At 33.8% G+C, this 19,465-nt stretch overlaps 2 protein-coding genes across 9 annotated transcripts in view; both read right to left on the reverse strand.

Annotated features, from left to right (window-relative positions):
• SAMSN1 (SAM domain, SH3 domain and nuclear localization signals 1) overlaps nucleotides 1–19,465 on the reverse strand; it is a 448,469-nt gene that overhangs the window by 404,127 nt on the left and 24,877 nt on the right. For 2 of the 5 annotated variants that reach the window (XM_073231829.1, XM_073231827.1), the window contains exon 1: nucleotides 1,815–1,941. The exons of 2 other annotated variants lie outside the window; for them this stretch is intronic. The gene's annotated coding sequence lies outside the window, so the exon portion shown is untranslated. Of the gene's footprint in view, nucleotides 1–327; nucleotides 378–1,814; nucleotides 1,942–19,465 lie in introns of those variants that run through there. One more of the 5 variants, XM_073231828.1, reaches the window with a different exon arrangement.
• The window catches only part of NRIP1 (nuclear receptor interacting protein 1), a 92,058-nt gene that overhangs the window by 47,715 nt on the left and 24,878 nt on the right, over nucleotides 1–19,465 (reverse strand). For 2 of the 4 annotated variants that reach the window (XM_037012635.2, XM_037012637.2), the window contains exon 1: nucleotides 1,815–1,938. The exons of 1 other annotated variant lie outside the window; for it this stretch is intronic. The gene's annotated coding sequence lies outside the window, so the exon portion shown is untranslated. Of the gene's footprint in view, nucleotides 1–327; nucleotides 378–1,814; nucleotides 1,939–19,465 lie in introns of those variants that run through there. One more of the 4 variants, XM_037012631.2, reaches the window with a different exon arrangement.

Genomic DNA, 19,465 nt, shown 5'->3' on the forward strand with positions numbered 1-19,465 from the left:
TGACTAGTTCTTTCAAAAGAGGAAGCTGACAAATGAGCAAAGAAAATATGGCCTAACACACTAAGCAGCTTTATAAACCCTTCATGTTGTATATGGTTTGCAATATTCATGTCATCAAATTCTTTTCCCTTTTTTTCCTAATCACCCTTTGGCCTCTCATTCAGAAGGATATTACTATACTTAAATAAAACGTGACTATTTTCCAAATATTTTTATATGCTTTCCAAGTTGTTCACTATACACTTTAAATTATCTTCTTTTCTATCTGGGAAAAAGTTCTAAATTTGATCATTTTTCAAGGACAACTTATTAGCTATGTATATTTACCAGCTGACTATCCATGATTTATCCAACTGTTGCAAGTAGTTACTGGTTACCTGGTAAAACAATGGTGTTGACAAACTAAGAACAACAACAAACAGATTGTATCGTGCAGGTCACAATAAATATGCACGGTTATAATTTCCATGTTAACAAAATTAAAAATTGAGAATTGGAGCTCAATATCAACTGTTTTATTAAATATAAAAGCATGTTTCAGACCATCAAACAGTCATTAGCATATAATTTTAAGAATGAAAGAACTCTTAATAGAAGTATAATTGATTTAAAATCTCAATTTAGAGAAAAACAATCTATGAATCTGTGAAAAAAGACAGCAACCAAATAATTACTAATAATTTTTACAGTCTTTTAAATAAATGTTAACATTTTGAAGATTTTTTTTCTACAATTACAAGAAAGGATAAGCAGAGTGATTAAAATAAAAGTAGAATGATTAAAATTAAAACTTCACCACTAGGTCTTCGAAGTATAATCAGAACAGTGAAGAAAAGGGGATTTATTTACTGTGCCAGCAATATTATGCCTGCAGTAAAGAAGTCAAAATTTGCCATCCCCCCTTTTCAAACATCACAGTCCACTAAAACGCAGCGAATTTTGGGATATTCTATTTGCTGTCTCTTTTCTGACCAGACTTTTCAGCTAGCTAATTGAAAGTGAACCACTCATGACTAATTATGAGCACAATAATCAATAACTTTGTCTTTTCCCAGTTTAGTTGGAGTGCTTCTGCCCAGGTGTAAGTAGCACAAAGTACAAGAGCTTAAGACATGACAGATTTATTCAGGTTGTAGCTATACTAGAAAACAGGAGTGTTAATCCAAGTAGAATTAAGCGCTCACTCTTCTCTGTTGCACTGCCCATCTACTTGTGTTAACTTAATCAGATTATTTTATCATTTCTCTGAAATGCTAATGTAGTATTTGCTTTGTAAGAAGTAACCATTTCATATAATTCATAAAGTAATAATTGCCTTAGACCAAAATGAATCCACAATAACCAAACATGGTTCTATTTTACCTCAAAATAGTAATTAATTTTTTATCTGAAATCAGATTGCTATTTTAAGTTTTGTATTAACTGTCCATTTTCTCTGTTTTTGGTAAAAACAAATGAAATATCAACATAAATATTATTTCTTACTTCAAGCTTCCTGATTCCTCTTTCCAGAAGTAATAATCTATACCTGTGACCAACTTTCTCAGAAGTATTTTTGTGTATTTCTTATGGCATTAAACCTCTTTCTACTGTTCGATTAAATTTATCTATTTATTCTTTGCCTGTAAATTCTTTAACTGAAGGATTGTATTTACTTTTTCATAAAAAGCACATTATGCCTGGTGAAATAATCTGAAGAGATAAAACACAAAATACAAATATGGTGATTACAACCTAATTTATAATGAAGAAGGGATTGTCTGAAGTATATTAAAATCATAATGGTTAAGCCTTAAGAACTCAGAGATTCTCACCATCTGTCTCCAAGGTTTGAGTTTCTGCTTTCTGAGAAAGGAGACTGAGGAGGCTGTTGAAAAGTAGCTCTGGTGTCATCTGGCCTTTTCAGATTCCTTGCTCCTCCTTCAGTCTGGTGTGCATCTTAAGAAGAGGAAAAAGAAAGTTTGGCATCTATTCCAAACCAGATTCTGGAATATCTTTTGTTAAATTCTGTAAACATTTCCCAGTACCTTGTCTTGTTCAAGTTCAATGTTGAAGTCATCATTTGACAGAGAAATATAGGATTTATGAAATATGAATTGCCCATTAAAGGAAAGCAACAGATCTTTCTTTTCTAAACAATACATTTACTTGATAAAAATATATGCTTCAAGAAACCAAACTGTGATAAAGTTTTATAGTTGCTGGGATATGCTTATTAACCTTTGTTAATTTAAATTTCTGTCAAAGTTAACAACCAAGTTACATCTAAAAATTCTAAATTCTCCCAAAGGTATATTTTCAAAAAATTAAAGGAAAAAAGGAAGAAAAAAATTGCAACAGTTTCTTTTATAAAATTAAGCTTTTTCTGTTTCAAAATACTACCTATCAAAATACTACCAATGTAACCTTTACTGCAAAAAATTTATCATAAATATCAACTGCCTTATGTCCATAAAAAGACTTGTACAACAATGTCCAAAGTAGCTTTAGTAGTCAAAAACTGGTAGCAACTCAAAGACCTACAGTAGGTGAATGAATTACGGTATATCCATACAATGGAGTATTTACTACTCACCAACAAAAAAGGACACACTATTGATACAAACAACACAGATGAATTTCAAAATAATTATGCTGAGTGCTAGAAGCCAGACAATAAGGAATATATGTGTGATCCCTTTGCATAAAATTGTTAAAAGTGCAAATTAATCTACACAGAAAGAAAACAGCTTAGTGGTTGCCTGTGGTTGGAGGGGTGGGAAAGTGCAGGAAGGAGAGATTACAAAGGGCCTTATATTAATGTGGTGACGGTTTCGTGTGTGAATACAAATGTTGAAACTTAGTAAACTGTACACCTTAAATATGTGCAGTTTCTTATATGTCAGTTATACCCCAATAAAGCTGTCAACAAAATAAAATTTCTTAAAATTTTATATGCCCTTTGATGTAGCAGTTCTAAGATTTATCATAATGAAAAAGAATTGGATATGTACAGTATTTAGCCACAAGAATGTCATAATATGCATCATATAACTTATTACATATTAAATGATAAAATAGGAATACCTTATGTTCTGTATGTTTCAAAAGTGTACAAAAATAAAACAGCAACTATTTCCAGATTTATAAGTATTTTTTAATTTTTCCTTTTTGTTGATTATATTTTCTAGTTTCTTTAATAAACATATATTACTTCTGTAATAAGTAAAATAATTTGAAGGCTGAAAATACCAACAGTCTACAGCTATCCACTCCCTAATACAAGTATAAAACAAGCACTCCTAAGAGGTAGTGCACAGTACAGAGTTCTGGGCATAGCACCCCCACCAATGACCCACCAAACAGGAGTTAAAAAAGGGCAGGTCTGACAAGATGAACTGGAGCAATAATTAGTAAGCTATATGCTTTATCAGTTATGAAGCATTTTCATGGATACGACCTCATTTGATCTTCATAACTCAGTGAAATGAGCCAGAAGGCATTATCTCATTTTTCGGAGGGGACACAGACAATGAGCAGGGTCTGTTAAGCATCATACCCCCCAAATTATAGAGATTTTGGACTCAAATTGGGCCTTGACTATAAATCCTGATAGGAATTCTGAGAGGAGTAGGGAACAAATTTTCCTGATTATTTATAGTGAGAAAGCAGTGATTTACACGTGAACTTAAGAAAATTGTATCTGCAATCACATTAGTATTCCTATTAGAATGTGCCAGGGACCTTGGAAATTTCCTAAATCCCCAGTCCCCAACTTCAGAAGTCATACCCAAGGCTGTTTGCCCTTTGTCAACATTACCTACCAAATCAACACTGAAATTCAAGTAGAATTTAACTGCTGAGTATTCAATTACTTGTCTTTCCTCCCTGAAAAATAAAAGTATTACCTTTTGAGTCAGGAAAAGAAAGTAATCATAACTGTATCTATGACTGTTGCAAATACAGACCTACAAGATGGTGTCAAAAGATCTAACCTAATAGTACTTTAAAATACCATCTTTTGGGTCAAATCCTTTTTGGTATACATGCAGACAATAGTTTCTAGGCAAGGCATATTTAATTAAAAAAATGGCCAACTCCTGACAAGAGTACAAGTAAACATCTTCAGAGGAACATTATTAACAAGCTGGTCAGTATCTGCTGATGAGGCCCTGAAGCATAAGGAACGTTTACAGTCACCACGCTTAACAACACTCCCAGGACCATGGAGAGACCTAAGAGGTAAAGACAGCTCTCATTACTGGGCAGTTATGCTGTGTAAGGCACTATACTAAGTCCTTTGCATACATGAACTTTAAAACAACCCTGTGAGATTATTATTCGTATCTCCATTTTATAGATGAGGAAACTGAGTTCAAGTTACCCCAAACCACAACACTAGTAAGAATTGAAAATGGAATTCAAATTCTGAAATATTTGAAAGATGTGCCTTGGCAGTTCTCTGTAACATAAATCAGAACTTTTCTCTAATATTACCTACCTACAATGGTCTCAATTCAGGCAGTGCCAAAAACTTGCAATGGTATAGGAAATTTTGAGTCTACATTTTCTATGTAAAGAGTTAAAAATATCCAAAGCCCAGAACTTTTGTTTGATATTTTGCCACATCTTTTTATAATTGTTTTAATGTCTGGGCTCTCTATTAAAGCATTATTTTAACCTTTTGAGCTAAACATGACCAAGTGAATGATAAATTACAAGAATATTAAGTAAAAATTAGTGTAAGGTAATATAAAATACTCTTATAGATTAATATTTAAGTATTGCCTCATGTTAATAGGTAACTTAGCCTTAAATCCAGTCAATAAAACTTAATGTGCCAGATGTGTTTTAAATCATTAAGGCAGGAAGTATGTCTATGAATAAGAAAACATCTAAATAACTTATATTGTGGAATATTACACAATCACTAAAATACTCTTGGATTGATCCAAGAATATTTAATGATAGACATGGCAAAATAATCAGAATCTGATGCTAAAAAGCAAGATACTAAATAAACCATTTGTCAGTTGAATAAATTTTAGGGGCTAGCTACTACGCTAGGTGTTGGGATTACAAAGTCAAGAAAAGTGCAATCCCAAATGCTGAACTACTCTTCATTGTATTCCTCACATGACTAGGGCCTTCAGATTGTTTGGATAGCAGTTTAAATGTATTTTTTCAGAGAAGCTGTTCCTCATCGCTTTATGTAAATAAAGTACTTCCTCTTTACCTCTTACTATGTTTAAACTACTTCATTATTTTGTTTTCTGTTTCCTTGATTTTTTTTATTATGGTATTATTAATATACAATCACATGAGCAACATTGTGGTTACTAGATTCTCCCATTATCAACTCTCCACCACATACTACATTACAGTCACTGTCCATCAGCATAGTAAGATGCTATAGAGTCATTTACTTGTCTTCTCTGTGCTGTACTGCCTTCCCCATGTGCCTGCTACGTTATGTGTGCTAATCATAATACCCCTTAAGCCCCTGATCCCTCCCTTCCCACTTACCCTCCCCAGTCCCTTTCCCTTTCATAACTGTTAGTCCATTCTTGGATTCTGTGAGTCTGCTGCTGTTTTGCTCCTTCAGTTTTTCTTTGTTGTTATACTCAACAGACAAATGAGTGAAATCATTTGGTACTTTTCTTTCTCCAAATGGCTCATTTCACTGAGTGTAATACCCTCTAGCTCCATCCATGTTGCTGCAAATGGCAGGATTTGTTTTCTTCTTATATTCTTATATGTCATGAGTATATTTTCCCTTACTGTAGGATGCCTTTTTGTTCTACTGATGGTGTCCTTTGCTGTACAGAAGCTTTTTAGTTTAATATAGTCCCACTTGTTCATTTTTGCTTTTATTTCCCTTGCCCAGGGAGATATGTTCATGAAAAAGTTGCTCATGTTTATATTCAAGAGAGTTTTGCCTATGTTTTCTTCTAAGAGTTTTATGGTTGCATGACTTACATTCAGGTCTTTGATCCATTTTGAGTTTACTTTTGTGTATGGAGTTAGACAGCAATCCAACTGCCTTTCTTCTTATGGCTGAGTAATATTCCGTTGCTTATATATACCACCTCTTCTTTATCCTTTCATCTACTGATGGACACTTAGATTGCTTCCATATCTTGGCTATTGTAAATAGTGCTGCTATAAACACAGGGGTGCTTATGTCTTTTTGAATCTGGGATCCTGTTTCTTAGGATAAATTCCTAGGGGTGGAATTCCTGGTCAAATGGTTTTTCTATTTTTAGTTTTATGAGGAACCTCCATACTGCTTTCCACAGTGGTTGAACTAATTTACATTCCCACCAGCAGTGTACTAGGGTTCCCCTTTCGCCACATCCTCACCAACATTTGTTGTTGTTTGTCTTTTGGATGTTGGCCATCCTAACTGGTGTGAGGTGATATTTCATTGTGGTTTTAATTTGCATTTCTCTGATGACTAGCAATGTGGAGCATCTATTCATGTGCCTGTTGGCCATCTCAATTTCTTCTTTGGAGAAGTGTCTGTTCAGATCCTCTGCCCATTTTTCAATTGGGTTATTTGCTTTTTGGTTGTTGAGGTGTGTGAGCTCTTTATATATTTTGGATGTCAACCCCTAATGGGATATGTCATGAGTATATTTTCCCTTACTGTAGGATGCCTTTTTGTTCTACTGATGGTGTCCTTTGCTGTACAGAAGCTTTTTAGTTTAATATAGTCCCACTTGTTCATTTTTGCTTTTATTTCCCTTGCCCAGGGAGATATGTTCATGAAAAAGTTGCTCATGTTTATATTCAAGAGAGTTTTGCCTATGTTTTCTTCTAAGAGTTTTATGGTTGCATGACTTACATTCAGGTCTTTGATCCATTTTGAGTTTACTTTTGTGTATGGAGTTAGACAGCAATCCAATTTCATTCTCCTACATGTAGTTGTCCACTTTTGCCGACACCAGCTGTTGAAGAGGCTGTCATTTCCCCATTGTATGTCCATGGCTCCTTTATCATATATTAATTGACCATATATGCTTGGGTAAATATCTGGCTCTCTATTCTGTTCATTGGTCTATGGGTCTGTTCTTGTGCCAGTACCAAATTGTCTTGATTACTGTGGCATTGCAGTAGAGCTTGAAGTTGGGAAGCGAGATCCCCCCTGCTTTATTGTTCCTTCTCAGGATTGCTTTGGCTATTTGGGATCTTTTGTTGTTCCATATGTATTTTAGAACTATTTGTTCCAGTTTGTTGAAGAATGCTGTCAATATTTTGAGAGGGATTGCATTGAATCTGTGATTGCTTTAGGCAAGATGGCCATTTTGACAATATTAATTCTTCCTACCCAAGAGCATGGGATGAATTTCCATTTATTCACGTCCTAGAGTGCCTTGTAGTTTTCAGGGTATAGGTATTTCACCTCCTTGGTTAGGTTTCCTCCTAGGTATTTTATTCTTCTTGATGCAACTATGAATGGAATTGTTTTCCTGATTTTCTGTTTCTGCTAGTTCATCGTTACTGTATAGGAATGCAACAGATTTCTGTGTATTAATTTTGTATCCTGCAACTTTGCTGAATTTAGATACCAGTTCTAGCAGTTTTGGAGTGGATTCTTCATAGAGTATTTTATGTACAATATCATGTCACCTGCAAACAGTGACTGTTTGACTTCTTCCTTACCAATTTGGATGCCTTTTATTTCTTTGTGTTGTCTGATTGCCATGGCTAGGACCTTCAGTATTATGTTGAATAAAAGTGGGGAGAGTGGACATCCTTGTCTTGTTCCTGATCTTACAGGAAAAGCTTTCATCTTTTCACTGTTAAGTATGATGCTGGCTGTGGGTTTGTCATATATGGTCTTTATTATGTTAAGGTACTTGCCCTCTATACCCATTTTGTTGAGAGTTGTCATGAATGTGTTGAATTTTGTCAAATGGTTTTTCAGCATCTATTGAGATGATCATGTGGTTTTGTCCTTGTTTTTATTGATACATTGGATGATGTTGATGGATTTTCGAATGTTGTACTATCCTTGCATCCCTGGATGAATCCCACCTGATCATGATGTATGATCCTCTTGATGTATTTTTGAATTTGGTGTGCTAATGTGTTGTTGAGAGTTTTTGCATCTATGTTCATCAGGGATATTGGTCTATAATTTTCATTTTTTGTGGTGTCTTTGCCTGGTTTTGGTATTAGAGTGATGTTGGCTTCATAGAATGAGTTTGGAAGTTTTCCGTCTTCTTCTATTTTTTGGAAAACTTTAAGGAGAATGGGTATTACATCTTCTCTAAATGTCTGATAACATTCAGCGGTAGAGCCATCTGGTCTGGGGGTTTTGTTCTTGGGTAGCTTTTTGATTACTGATTCAATTTCATTTCTGGTAATTGGTCTGTTTGGATTTTGTTTCTTCCTGTTCAGTCTTGGAAGATTGTATTTTTGTAGAAAGTTGTCCATTTCTTCTAGGTTATCTAGTTTGTTAGCATATAATTTTTCATAGTATTCTCTAATAATTCTTAGTATTTCTGTGGTGTCCATAGTGATTTTTACTTTCTCATTTCTGATACTGTTCATGTGTGTAGATTCTCTTTTGTTCTTGATAAGTCTGGCTAGGGGTTTATCTATTTTGTTTACTTTCTCAAAGCACCAGCTCTTGGTTTCATTAATTTTTTCTATTGTTTTATTCTTCTCAATTTATTTCTTCTCTGATCTTTATTATGTCCCTCCTTCTGCTGACTTTGGGCCTCATTTGTTCTTCTTTTTCCAGTTTCAATAATTGTGAATTTATGTTTCCTTGATTTTTTTTCCCGCATTTATTGAGATACATGTGTGTGGGTCTTGTTTTTTATTCTATTAATAAGGCATATTACATTATATACCTTATTGAAGTTGAAACTGATTATTTCAACATGAAAACAACCCTTTCTTTCTAGGACAAATGCCTACAACTACCACACTTTAATGGTGAAAGACTGAATGCCTTGCCCTCTAATGCCAGGAAAAAGGCAAGATGTCTGCCCTAGCCAAAAAATTGTACCAGAGAGTCTACTCACTGTAATCAGGTAAGAAATATAAAGACTGAAAAATATGTAGGTTGGAAAAGAACTTACAACTGTATTTGCAGGAAGATTATCTTGTATGTAAATAATGCTAAAAAAGCTACAAGAAAGCTACTAAAATTAATTTGAAATTTTAAGAAAGTATGCTGAATACAACATCCATATTCAAAAACCAATTGCTTTTATATACTAATAAATAATCCAAAAACGAAATTGAAAAATTCTACTCGCTATAATAGCAAAAAGATGAGACTTAAGAGTAAATGTAACAAAAAAGTGCAAAACCAGGGACTAAAAACTATAAAACACTGTTAAGAGAAAATTAAAGAAGATTTGAATAAACAAAGATATTTTTTGGATTGGAACACTCAATACTGCTAAAATGGCAATTCTCCCCAAATTGATCAATCAAAATCCCATCATGTTTTTTTGTAGAAATTGGTCACAAGATATATATGAAAGTCTAAATGACCTAAAATATCCAAAACAATTTTAAAAGAAGATTAAAGTTGTAGGACTAAACTACCTAATTTCAAAACTTAACCATAAAGCAAGCCATAATAACCACCATAGTGTAATACTTGCATAGAGATAAATGCATAGATAACAAAACAGGACAGAGAGCTGAGAGTAAACTCTCAAATTCATGGTCACTTAATTATGGATAAAGAATTGTCTTTCTAACAGATGGTACTTATACAGGAGGATATTCACATGCAATAAATCAAGTATAAACCTGTGCCTCACAACATACAAAAGTAATAACTCAAATGGGTCATAGTTTGAATTGGGACTGAAACTACAAGACTTCTAGAAGAAGCCATAGGAAAAAATTTTGTGACCTTAGAAGATTTCTTAAATAAAACAACAGAAACAAAATTAATTTTTTTTTTTAAAAAAAGGAAAAATTAGACTCCATCAAATTACTGAACAGATATAACTTAGGTAAAAGACAAGCCTCAGAATGGGAGAAAATATTTGTAAATCATACACATGATAAGGAAATTGTATCCAGCATATTACAATCCTTTGGCCTCAAGAATAAGAAGATAAACCAATTTTTAAAAGATGGGCTAAAGATGAGAAGATATTTCACCAAAGATACATAAAAGTTTTTAGTAAACACACACAAAAATCCTCATTAACATTACCTATTAGGGAAATGCAAATAAAACCACTATGAGATTCTATTATATACTTAAAGTGTTTTAAAAGACTAAAAAAATTCAAAGTTTGGGGAGGATAGGGAGAAACTGAAACCCTCAAACGTTGCTGATGAGAACATAACATGGCATAGCCACTTTGGAAAACAGTTTAGCAGTTTCCTAAAATGTTAAACATAACATTTATACAATTAGCCATATGACCCAGCAGATTTACTCCTGAGTATCTAACCAAGAGAAAGGAAAACATGTGTCCACACAAAGCTTGTATGCAGCAAATGATCATAGCAGCATAAATCATAATTTCTCAAAACAAAACAAGGTAAATACACATCAACTGGTGAAGGGCTAAGCATAAAGTGTTAACCAAAAAAAGGAAATGCATTAATAATTCATACAAGGATGAACCTCAAAAGCATAATGCTTAGTGAAAGAAGCTAGATACAAAAGATCCTAGTTGTGTAATTCCATTTGTATGTGAAATGTCTAGGAAAGTCAAAATTATAGAGATAAAAAAACAGATCATCTCCTGGGACAGGAGATACAAACAGAAATTGACTGCAATGAGAAGGAAAGAACTCTTTGGGAGTGATAAAAATTTTCTAAAACCGGACCGTGGTGATGGCTGCACATCTGAATAAATTGACTCAAAATCATTAAACTAAACAGTTAAAATTGGTGAGTTGTATGATATGCAAACTATACCTCACTAATACTATTAAAAAAAAAAACAGACAGACTCTATACAAAATCATAAACTGCTTCAAAATGAATCTGATATAAACTGTCATTTCATTATTTAAAATAAATTATAATTAAAGGTAAACCTAATTATTCTTTGGAATGCAGAAGTAGACTTAAGATGACTAGTCACCTCTCTCATACATGGCTACTAGAAATGTAAAATGGTATAACTGCTAAGGAAAATAGTCTGGCAGTTCCTTAAAAGGTTGAACACAGGTATGATCTGACCCAGAAATTCTTACATCTACATATAAATGGAAAGGATATGAAAAGTTATGTGCACACAAAAATTAGTTTTTCAATGATTATGTGTACTCATAACAGCATTATTCATAATAGCAAAAAACTGGAAACAACCTAAGTGTCCATCAACCAATGAATGGATAAATAAAATGTGATATATTCAGTACAATGGAATATTATTCAGCCATAATAAGGAATGAAATAATACTGATACATGTTACAACACAGATGAACCTTGGAAATTATTATGGTGCGTGAAAGAAGCCAGTCACAAAAAACTATGATTCCAATTATGTAAAATGTCCAGAACAGGCAAATACAAAGACGGAAAGCAGATTAGTGGTTGCCTAGGGTTGGGACTGGGGATGGGAATGGGGAGTGACCACTAATGGGTATGGGGTTCCTTTTAGGGTTATGAAAATGTTTAAAATGGTCTTGGTGGTTGCATATCTGCATGGGTATAAGGAACACTGTAAATGGGTAAATTTTATTGTATGTGAATTACATCTCAATAAAGATAAAGCTGTAAAAAGATTTCTTAAATATAACAAAGATAACTTCACACAGTATTTATTAAAATATCAAAAGTAAAAACCTGGACTTCTTCTAATCCAATTTGCTTTTGAGCATATCTTACATTTATCAGAACAACTTTGTTAGTATCTAGCTCATTGTTATAAATATAATTCACTTATTTAAAAAAATCAACTGTATTTTTATATACAAATTAAATAAAATTTTTTTTTAATATCCAATAACAAAACACATCTAAAGAATAAAATTAACTTCCAAATATTCCAAGTTCTGTACAGAAAAAATATATTGAAGAACACTAAACACAACCTAAACAAATGGGATGACATACCATGTTCATGAGAGAAAGACTCAATACCATAAAATCATTATTATTTCCAAACTGAAGGAATATATTTAATGCAATGCCAATGGAAATCCAAAAGGTTTATAAATTGATTATAAAATTTACAATGGAACAGCAAAAGTCCGTAACAGGTGAACTATCCAACCAGAGAAGGAATATAGTAGGTACCTGCCCTGCCTATATTGAGACTTACTATAAAGCTGTATTTATAAAACTTAACCAATTAAGCTACTGTTAGTGTGCTCCTGGAAAACAAACAGACTGCTGTAAGAAACAGACCTTCTCACATAAGAAAAATTATATTTGACAAAAGTTGCACTGCAGATCACTAAAGAATGGAAGAATCATTCAATAGTGATGAAACAACTGGTTATTCATTTAGGGGAAAAATTAAACCCCTATTGTCAAACATACAAAAAAAGGTTCCAGATGGATTAAAGTTTTAAGTAGCAAAGGCAAGTCTTCAATATTTTTTAAATAAAATATAAGAGAATATCTTTATGAATTCAGAGCAGGGAAGGCTTCTTAAGACACAGGAATAGCTACTATAAATCACAAAATTAATAAATTCAACCACATTATAATTTAAAATTTATGTTCATCAACAAATACAACAAAGAAAAATGAGAGGACTACCTTTATCACCACAAGCCACACTACTAACAATGGTTTTTAAATCTAGAATATGTGTGTGTGTATCCTATAACATTTTAATTTAAAATGGGCAAAATGCAAGGGGGTACCTCTAATAAGGGGTGTCAGAGTCCAAGCAGGATGAGGCGGCATCCTTGAGTGGAGAGCACACTGCAGTGTGGGCATCAGAGACCAGGTTCTGGAAGTGTAGTCTGAGTTGGGCAGAACTCTGCACAGCACTGCTTCAACAGTAGGTATCAATGCCTGAGCAGGGGGAGGAGGCTGCCCAAGAAAAGATGCATCACATTGTATAAGGTTCCCAAGTAGGTGAGGAGGGCTTCCATGTAAAGGGTCTTCAAAGCTCTAATAAAAATTGGGGACTGGGAGTATACAATGGATATGGCAGATTGATTATATACAGTGAGACTTATCAAATAAGTAAATAAATTTAGGTTAGTGGTAGATAAATTTCTCGGTTAGAAAAGAAGGTACAAAAAAAGGAGAGAAAATGTGATTTAACTCTACAGTGTGGGAATGAAACTGGAGGTAGCTTAAAAGCAATGAGTAACATGTTAAATGGACATAGAAACCAACTTAAAAGGGATTCCATTGGCTAAATCAAGGGCAAGATGAGCATCAAAATAAGGAATGTTGTATTATACTTAACAGAGAGAAACTGAAAGCTTTTCCTTTAAGATGGGGAACAAGACAAGGATGCCTACTCTCCCCACTTCTATTCAACATAGCCATGGCAATCAGACAACATTAAGAAATAAAAGGCATCCAGATTGGCAAGGAAGAAGTTAAACTTTTCCTGTTTGCGGATGACATGATATTATACATAAAAAACCCTAAAGAATTCACTTGTATACAAAACTACTAGATCTAATATCTGAATTCAGCAAAGTTGCAGGATACAAAATTAATACACAGAAACCTGTGGCATTCCTATACACTAACAATGAACTAGCAGAGAGAGAAATCAGGAAAACAATTCCATTCACAATTGCATCAAAAAGAATAAAATACCTAAGAATAAACCTAACCAAGAAAGCAAAAGACCTATACTCTGAAAACTACAAGATACTCCTGAGAGAAATTAAAGAAGATACCAATAAATGGAAACACACCCCATGCTCATGGATAGGAAGAGTTAATATTGTCAAAATGGCCATCCTGCCTAAAGCAATTTATAGATTCAATGGGATTCCTATGAAAATACCAACAGCATTCTTCAATGAACTAGAGAAAATCATCCTAAAATTCATATGGAACCACAAAAGACCTCGAATAGCCAAAGCAATCCTGAGAAGGAAGAATAAAGCAGGGGGAATTACACTCCCCAACTTCAAGCTCTACTACAAAGCCACAGTAATCAAGACAATGTGGTACTGGCACAAGAACAGACCCATAGACAAAATGAAACAGACTAGAGAGCCCTGATATAAACCCAACCATATATGGTCAATTAATATATGATAAAGGAGCCATGGACATACAATGGGGAAATGACAGCCTCTTCAACAGCTGGTGTTGGCAAAACTGGACAGCTACATGTAAGAGAATGAAACTGGATTATTGTTTAACCCCATACACAAAAGTAAACTCGAAATGGATTAAAGACTTGAATGTAAGTCATGAAACAATAAAACTCTTAGAAGACAGCATAGGCAAACATCTCCTGAATATAAACATGAGCAACTTCTTTCTGAACCCACCTCCTCGAGAAAGGGGAAACAAAAGCAAAAAATAAACTCCTGGGACTACATCAAACTAAAAAGTTTTTGTATGGCAAAGGACATCATCAACAAAATAAAAAGGCATTCTACAGTATGGGAGAATACATTTGTAAATGACATATCCGACAAGGGGTTAACATCCAAAATATATAAAGAACTTACACATCTCAGCACCCAAAAAGCAAATAACACAATTAACAAATGAGCAGAGGATATGAAGAGATGGTTCTCCAAAGAAGAAATTCAGATGGCCAACAGACACATGAAAAGATGCTCCACATCATTAATCATCGGGGAAATGCAAATTAAAACCACAATGAGATATCACCTCATACCAATAAGGATGGCCAGTATCGAAAAGACTAAGAACAACATATGTTGGCGAGGATGTGGAGAAAGGGGAACCCTCCTACACTGCTGGTGGGAATATAAGCTAGTTCAACCATTGTGGAAAGCAATATGGAGGTTCCTCAAAAAACTAAAAATAGAAATACCATTTGACCCAGGAATCCCACTCCTTGGAATATACCCAAAGAATACAACTTCTCAGATTCAAAAAGACATATGCACCCCTATGTTTATCACAGCACTTTTTACAATAGCCAAGATATGGAAGCAATCTAACTGTCCATCTGTAGATGAATGGATAAAGAAGATGTGGTACCTGTATACAATGGAATACTATTCAGCCATAAGAAAAAAACAAATCCTACCATTTGCAACAACATGGATGGAGCTGGAAGACATTATGCTCAGTGAAATAAGCCAGGCAGAGAAAGACAAATGCCAAATGATTTCCCTCATTTGTGGAGTACAATAATGAGGCAAAACTGAAGGAACAAAAATGGCAGCAGACTCAGAGACTCCAAGAATGAACTAGTGGTTACCAAAGGGGAGGGGTGTGGGAGGGGGATGGGGAGGGAGGGAGAAGGGGACTGAGGGGTATTATGTTTAGTACACATGGTGTGGGGGATCACAGGGAGAACAGTTATCACAGAGAAGGGACATAGTGGATCTCTGGCAACTTGCTGCACTGATGGACAGTGACTGCATTGGTGTGTGGGTGGGGACTTGATAATATGGATAAATGTAGTAACCACATTTTTTTTTTCATGTGAAACCTTCATAAGAGTGTATATCAATCATACCTTAATAAAAAATTAAAAAATAATAATAAGGAATGTTGTAACTGGTTATAATAAAATATAGAATCTCACTGAATAAAACAGATTCATAAACTCATATACATTAATTAAATTAAGTTTGATCAGGAAGGGGATATATACATGGTTTCAAAGTACCTCCAGACAAAATAATTATTAAATACAGAGGGGAAAAATGAGTAATTTCACAGTAGAAAAACATGGCAGACATCATCTTAGCAAGTAATTCAAATGAACATCAACAGTAATGGATCAAAATGAAAACTGTGTTGACCTGATAAGACACAAAGAGAAGACAGCATAACATCTGTGGTTTTCCTGCCAAATATTCAAAACTTGCTTCTAATCATTAGGAAACAGCAGACAAACATTAAGAGACAGTCTACAAAATGACAGGCTTAAATAGTTTGGGAAGGTGCTAAGGTCTTTTAAAGTCAAAAAAAGCCTACAGAACTGTTACAGACTGAAGGTGATTGAGAGGGCCTAACAAGTAAAATGCAAGGTATGATTCTAAACTGGGTCCTTTTGCCATAAAGCACCTCACTGGGACAACTTGTGAAAATTGAATGAGATCTGAGGATTTGATGGTAGTAATACATCAATGTTAATTTCCTGATTTTGATGTTTTTATTGTGGTTTGTAGGACATTGCCCTTGTTTTTAGGAAATATATACTCATTTATTCAGGGGTGATGGGACATCAAATCTAATCTTCAGGGAAAAAAATTTCCTCTTTATTGCCCTTGCAACTTTCTATAAGTGTGTTATTATTTAAAAACTTAAGTACATAATAGATAAAAGGCATAAACAATTTGTTAAAGAAAAATACCAGTGGTAACAACATGAAAGTTTGGGCAATGACTTGGCTCAGCTGGAACTTCTGATATCTTACTAACAGAATGTAAAACTGATCCGATGACTATGGGAAACAATTTGGCATTATCTTGTAAAATTCAACATTCTTTATACCTCTACTTTTAGGTATATATCCTAGAGTCTTACACTAGTACACCAAGACACACATAGAAAACTCTGACATTAGCAATGCTGTACAAGCCACATATATGTATTTTGTATATATAATAATATATATATACATACATACACAGAGATATCTTTATTGATCTAGATACTCTGATAGAGAAAGATCAGAAATAAAACAAGCAACAAAAACACCCAACAACCCAGACATCCACCAACAGAATAATAAATTCATATAACAGAATATTACTCAACAGTAAATACATGAACTACAATATAAACTTCAAAAAACCAAATGAATGAAAAGTCTCAGAAGACTATATACAGAATGCTTCAATTTTTAAAAAACAACAGAAAAGTAAAAGCAAGCAGCATTTTATTTAAGAATCCATGTGATAAAACCAGTATTATTAAAAAGAAAGTAAATGTTTAACACAAACTAAGAATGGCTGGGGGTCAGGGAGGGTAGCAGGGGCAAAGGCACAGGCAGGAAATCCACACTGATCGGTGGGACTTCATTAGTGAAGTTCTAAGTCCCAAGGTATTAAGTGGGTTCTTGGGAGATCATTTTGATATTGTGCTTCACAATTTAAACATATTCCTCTTTACATGATTAAAAATAAGCTGTTAGAGTGTGGTAAATAAGTTTTACTCTGACAAGAATATTGTTCAGGTAAACATCTTAATCTGCATATATGAACAAATGCTAATAAACACAAGAGATTTTCCTAACTTCCCTTTTTAAAAACAAAAGGAGTATATAAAGAGAGAAACTCCAAAGAATTCAAAAACAGATGTACAAATAAAAATTTTATCTCGGCCAGTCAAAGAATAGGGCTAAGTCATATACACCATCAATTAGGTCTTAAATAAAACTAGAAGAAATGCTGCCTTAATTTTAACTGCAAATTTGCAGAACTTTCTCATGGGAGGTGGTCATTTTGCAAAAATTACTTAACATGAGAAATAGGCAAACTTAAGTAATGCAATATGCTCCAGGTTCTTAACAGACAGTATTTCCCCTCTAAATATAAATGTTTCCCCTCATTGGTCATGAAGGCCAGTGGTCATGTATGCACCCTGATTGCCAGAAGTGTAATGAGAAAAGCCTAAACCATTTTAAAGAGCAAAATTTCTTCGCTCAATAAATCATTCCTTATATTTATTCCATAGCACTTTCATCTGACAAAACAATTGTAAGTCAGTTTTCTCAATAACCTTGCATTGTAAGTAGGGCAACTATTATCAAGCGGTATCTACTTCTTGCAGCATAATACTTATGGTTTTAAATCAGTAATGTTAATGGTGTTTTAAATAAAAATTTCTAAGTATTTTTTGAGTATACCTATAATAATGTGCTTTGTAGTATTTTATATGATACACACAGATTGAAGATCTTAGCTATGTGCTGCAACCTTGTTAAATGCAAACAAGTACAGTAATCTGGTTAAAAAGCATCTTGGATTGATAGGATGAATGGCTTTTCTTTTGAAAAGGAATTACTCTGTATATACTAATACACATATATGCTATGTATTATATAATAGCATATATACTATATGACTACATATGATTACACATATATTATAAACAATACTACATACTATAATATAGTATATATATACTGTATTATACAACTACTATAATATAGTATTATAGCAATAATTAGTATTATTAGTATTAATAATAATATAGTATTATCATGCATATCAATACTATATACGTAAGATATACCAATTCTTTCTTTCAGCTTGGATGGCTATTGAATGAGATTGTTGAGCATTAACTTGAGCTGGGCAATATTGATGAAGGTGGGGTTGGTAAAGGTAACCTATTTGTTAACACATGTCCTTTAGAGAGATCATTGGAGCTCATTACAAAGGAAATGGACATAAACTATATCCATACCACAGATCCTCATGGTATACTTCTTTTGTTATATATATTTCTATTTGGGGCTTCAAAATGAAGCATTGATTCAAAGAATAAATATATTTAATATGCAACTTCTGAAACTAGAATATATAGTAGGCAGTAAATAAATGCTCAGTGTATAAATGATTCTTTGAACACTCTTATTATAAAACTACCTCCAATATTTCTTGCTCAAAGGAACAAACAACACCCCTTCTTTATCCATTTCCTATTTTCTTTATTGTTACTTTTTGAATTTACATTCTTTTACAAGTCATTTCCTATTATTAATGACCAGTGTAATCCTTCTTAAAAATATGTTGATCCAACATCAAAAAATATTAATATGTCCAACTGTTTGACATCTCCATTTAACACCTAAAAATTGTTTATTTAACATCTCAAATGTAACATGTCAATAACTGAGTCCCTGTTCCTCCTGATCTCAGATTTATGAACTCTGCTCTCGCACTTGCTCACAACAAAAATCTGGCAACCATCCTAGATTTCTCTCCTCTCACAGCCCACATAAAATTTGTCATCAAATTCTGTGGGCTCTGCTTTGGAAATATCCAGAATCCAGCTACTTCTCACTTCCCCCATCATCTCCTGGATTATTACAGTAACCTCTTAAATGGTTTCTTTGCTTTTGTTTTAATGCCCTTTGGTCTATTTAACACAACTGCAAAGTGATTCTGTGAAAATGCTGTATTCGGTCACACCTCTTCTCAAAACTATCTAACGGCTCCCCACTGTGACCTCACTTGCTGTGAATCTCCCTCATTCACCCCACTCCAGACACAGGACCTTTGACTAGAATCCTCTTCTACACAAATAGCTTGCATCACTAATTCCTACACCAATTCAGTCTTTACTCAAATCATTTTCTAGGTAAGACCTTCCCTGAACATAATCTAAAATTCATGCACCACCAGCCACTGCCCCACCCTGACCTGTACCAGATCTTCCATGTCCCCTTCTTT

The sequence above is a fragment of the Manis javanica genome, chromosome 3 (genome assembly GCF_040802235.1).
Source record: "Manis javanica isolate MJ-LG chromosome 3, MJ_LKY, whole genome shotgun sequence".
In the NCBI taxonomy this organism is placed as follows: domain Eukaryota; kingdom Metazoa; phylum Chordata; class Mammalia; order Pholidota; family Manidae; genus Manis; species Manis javanica.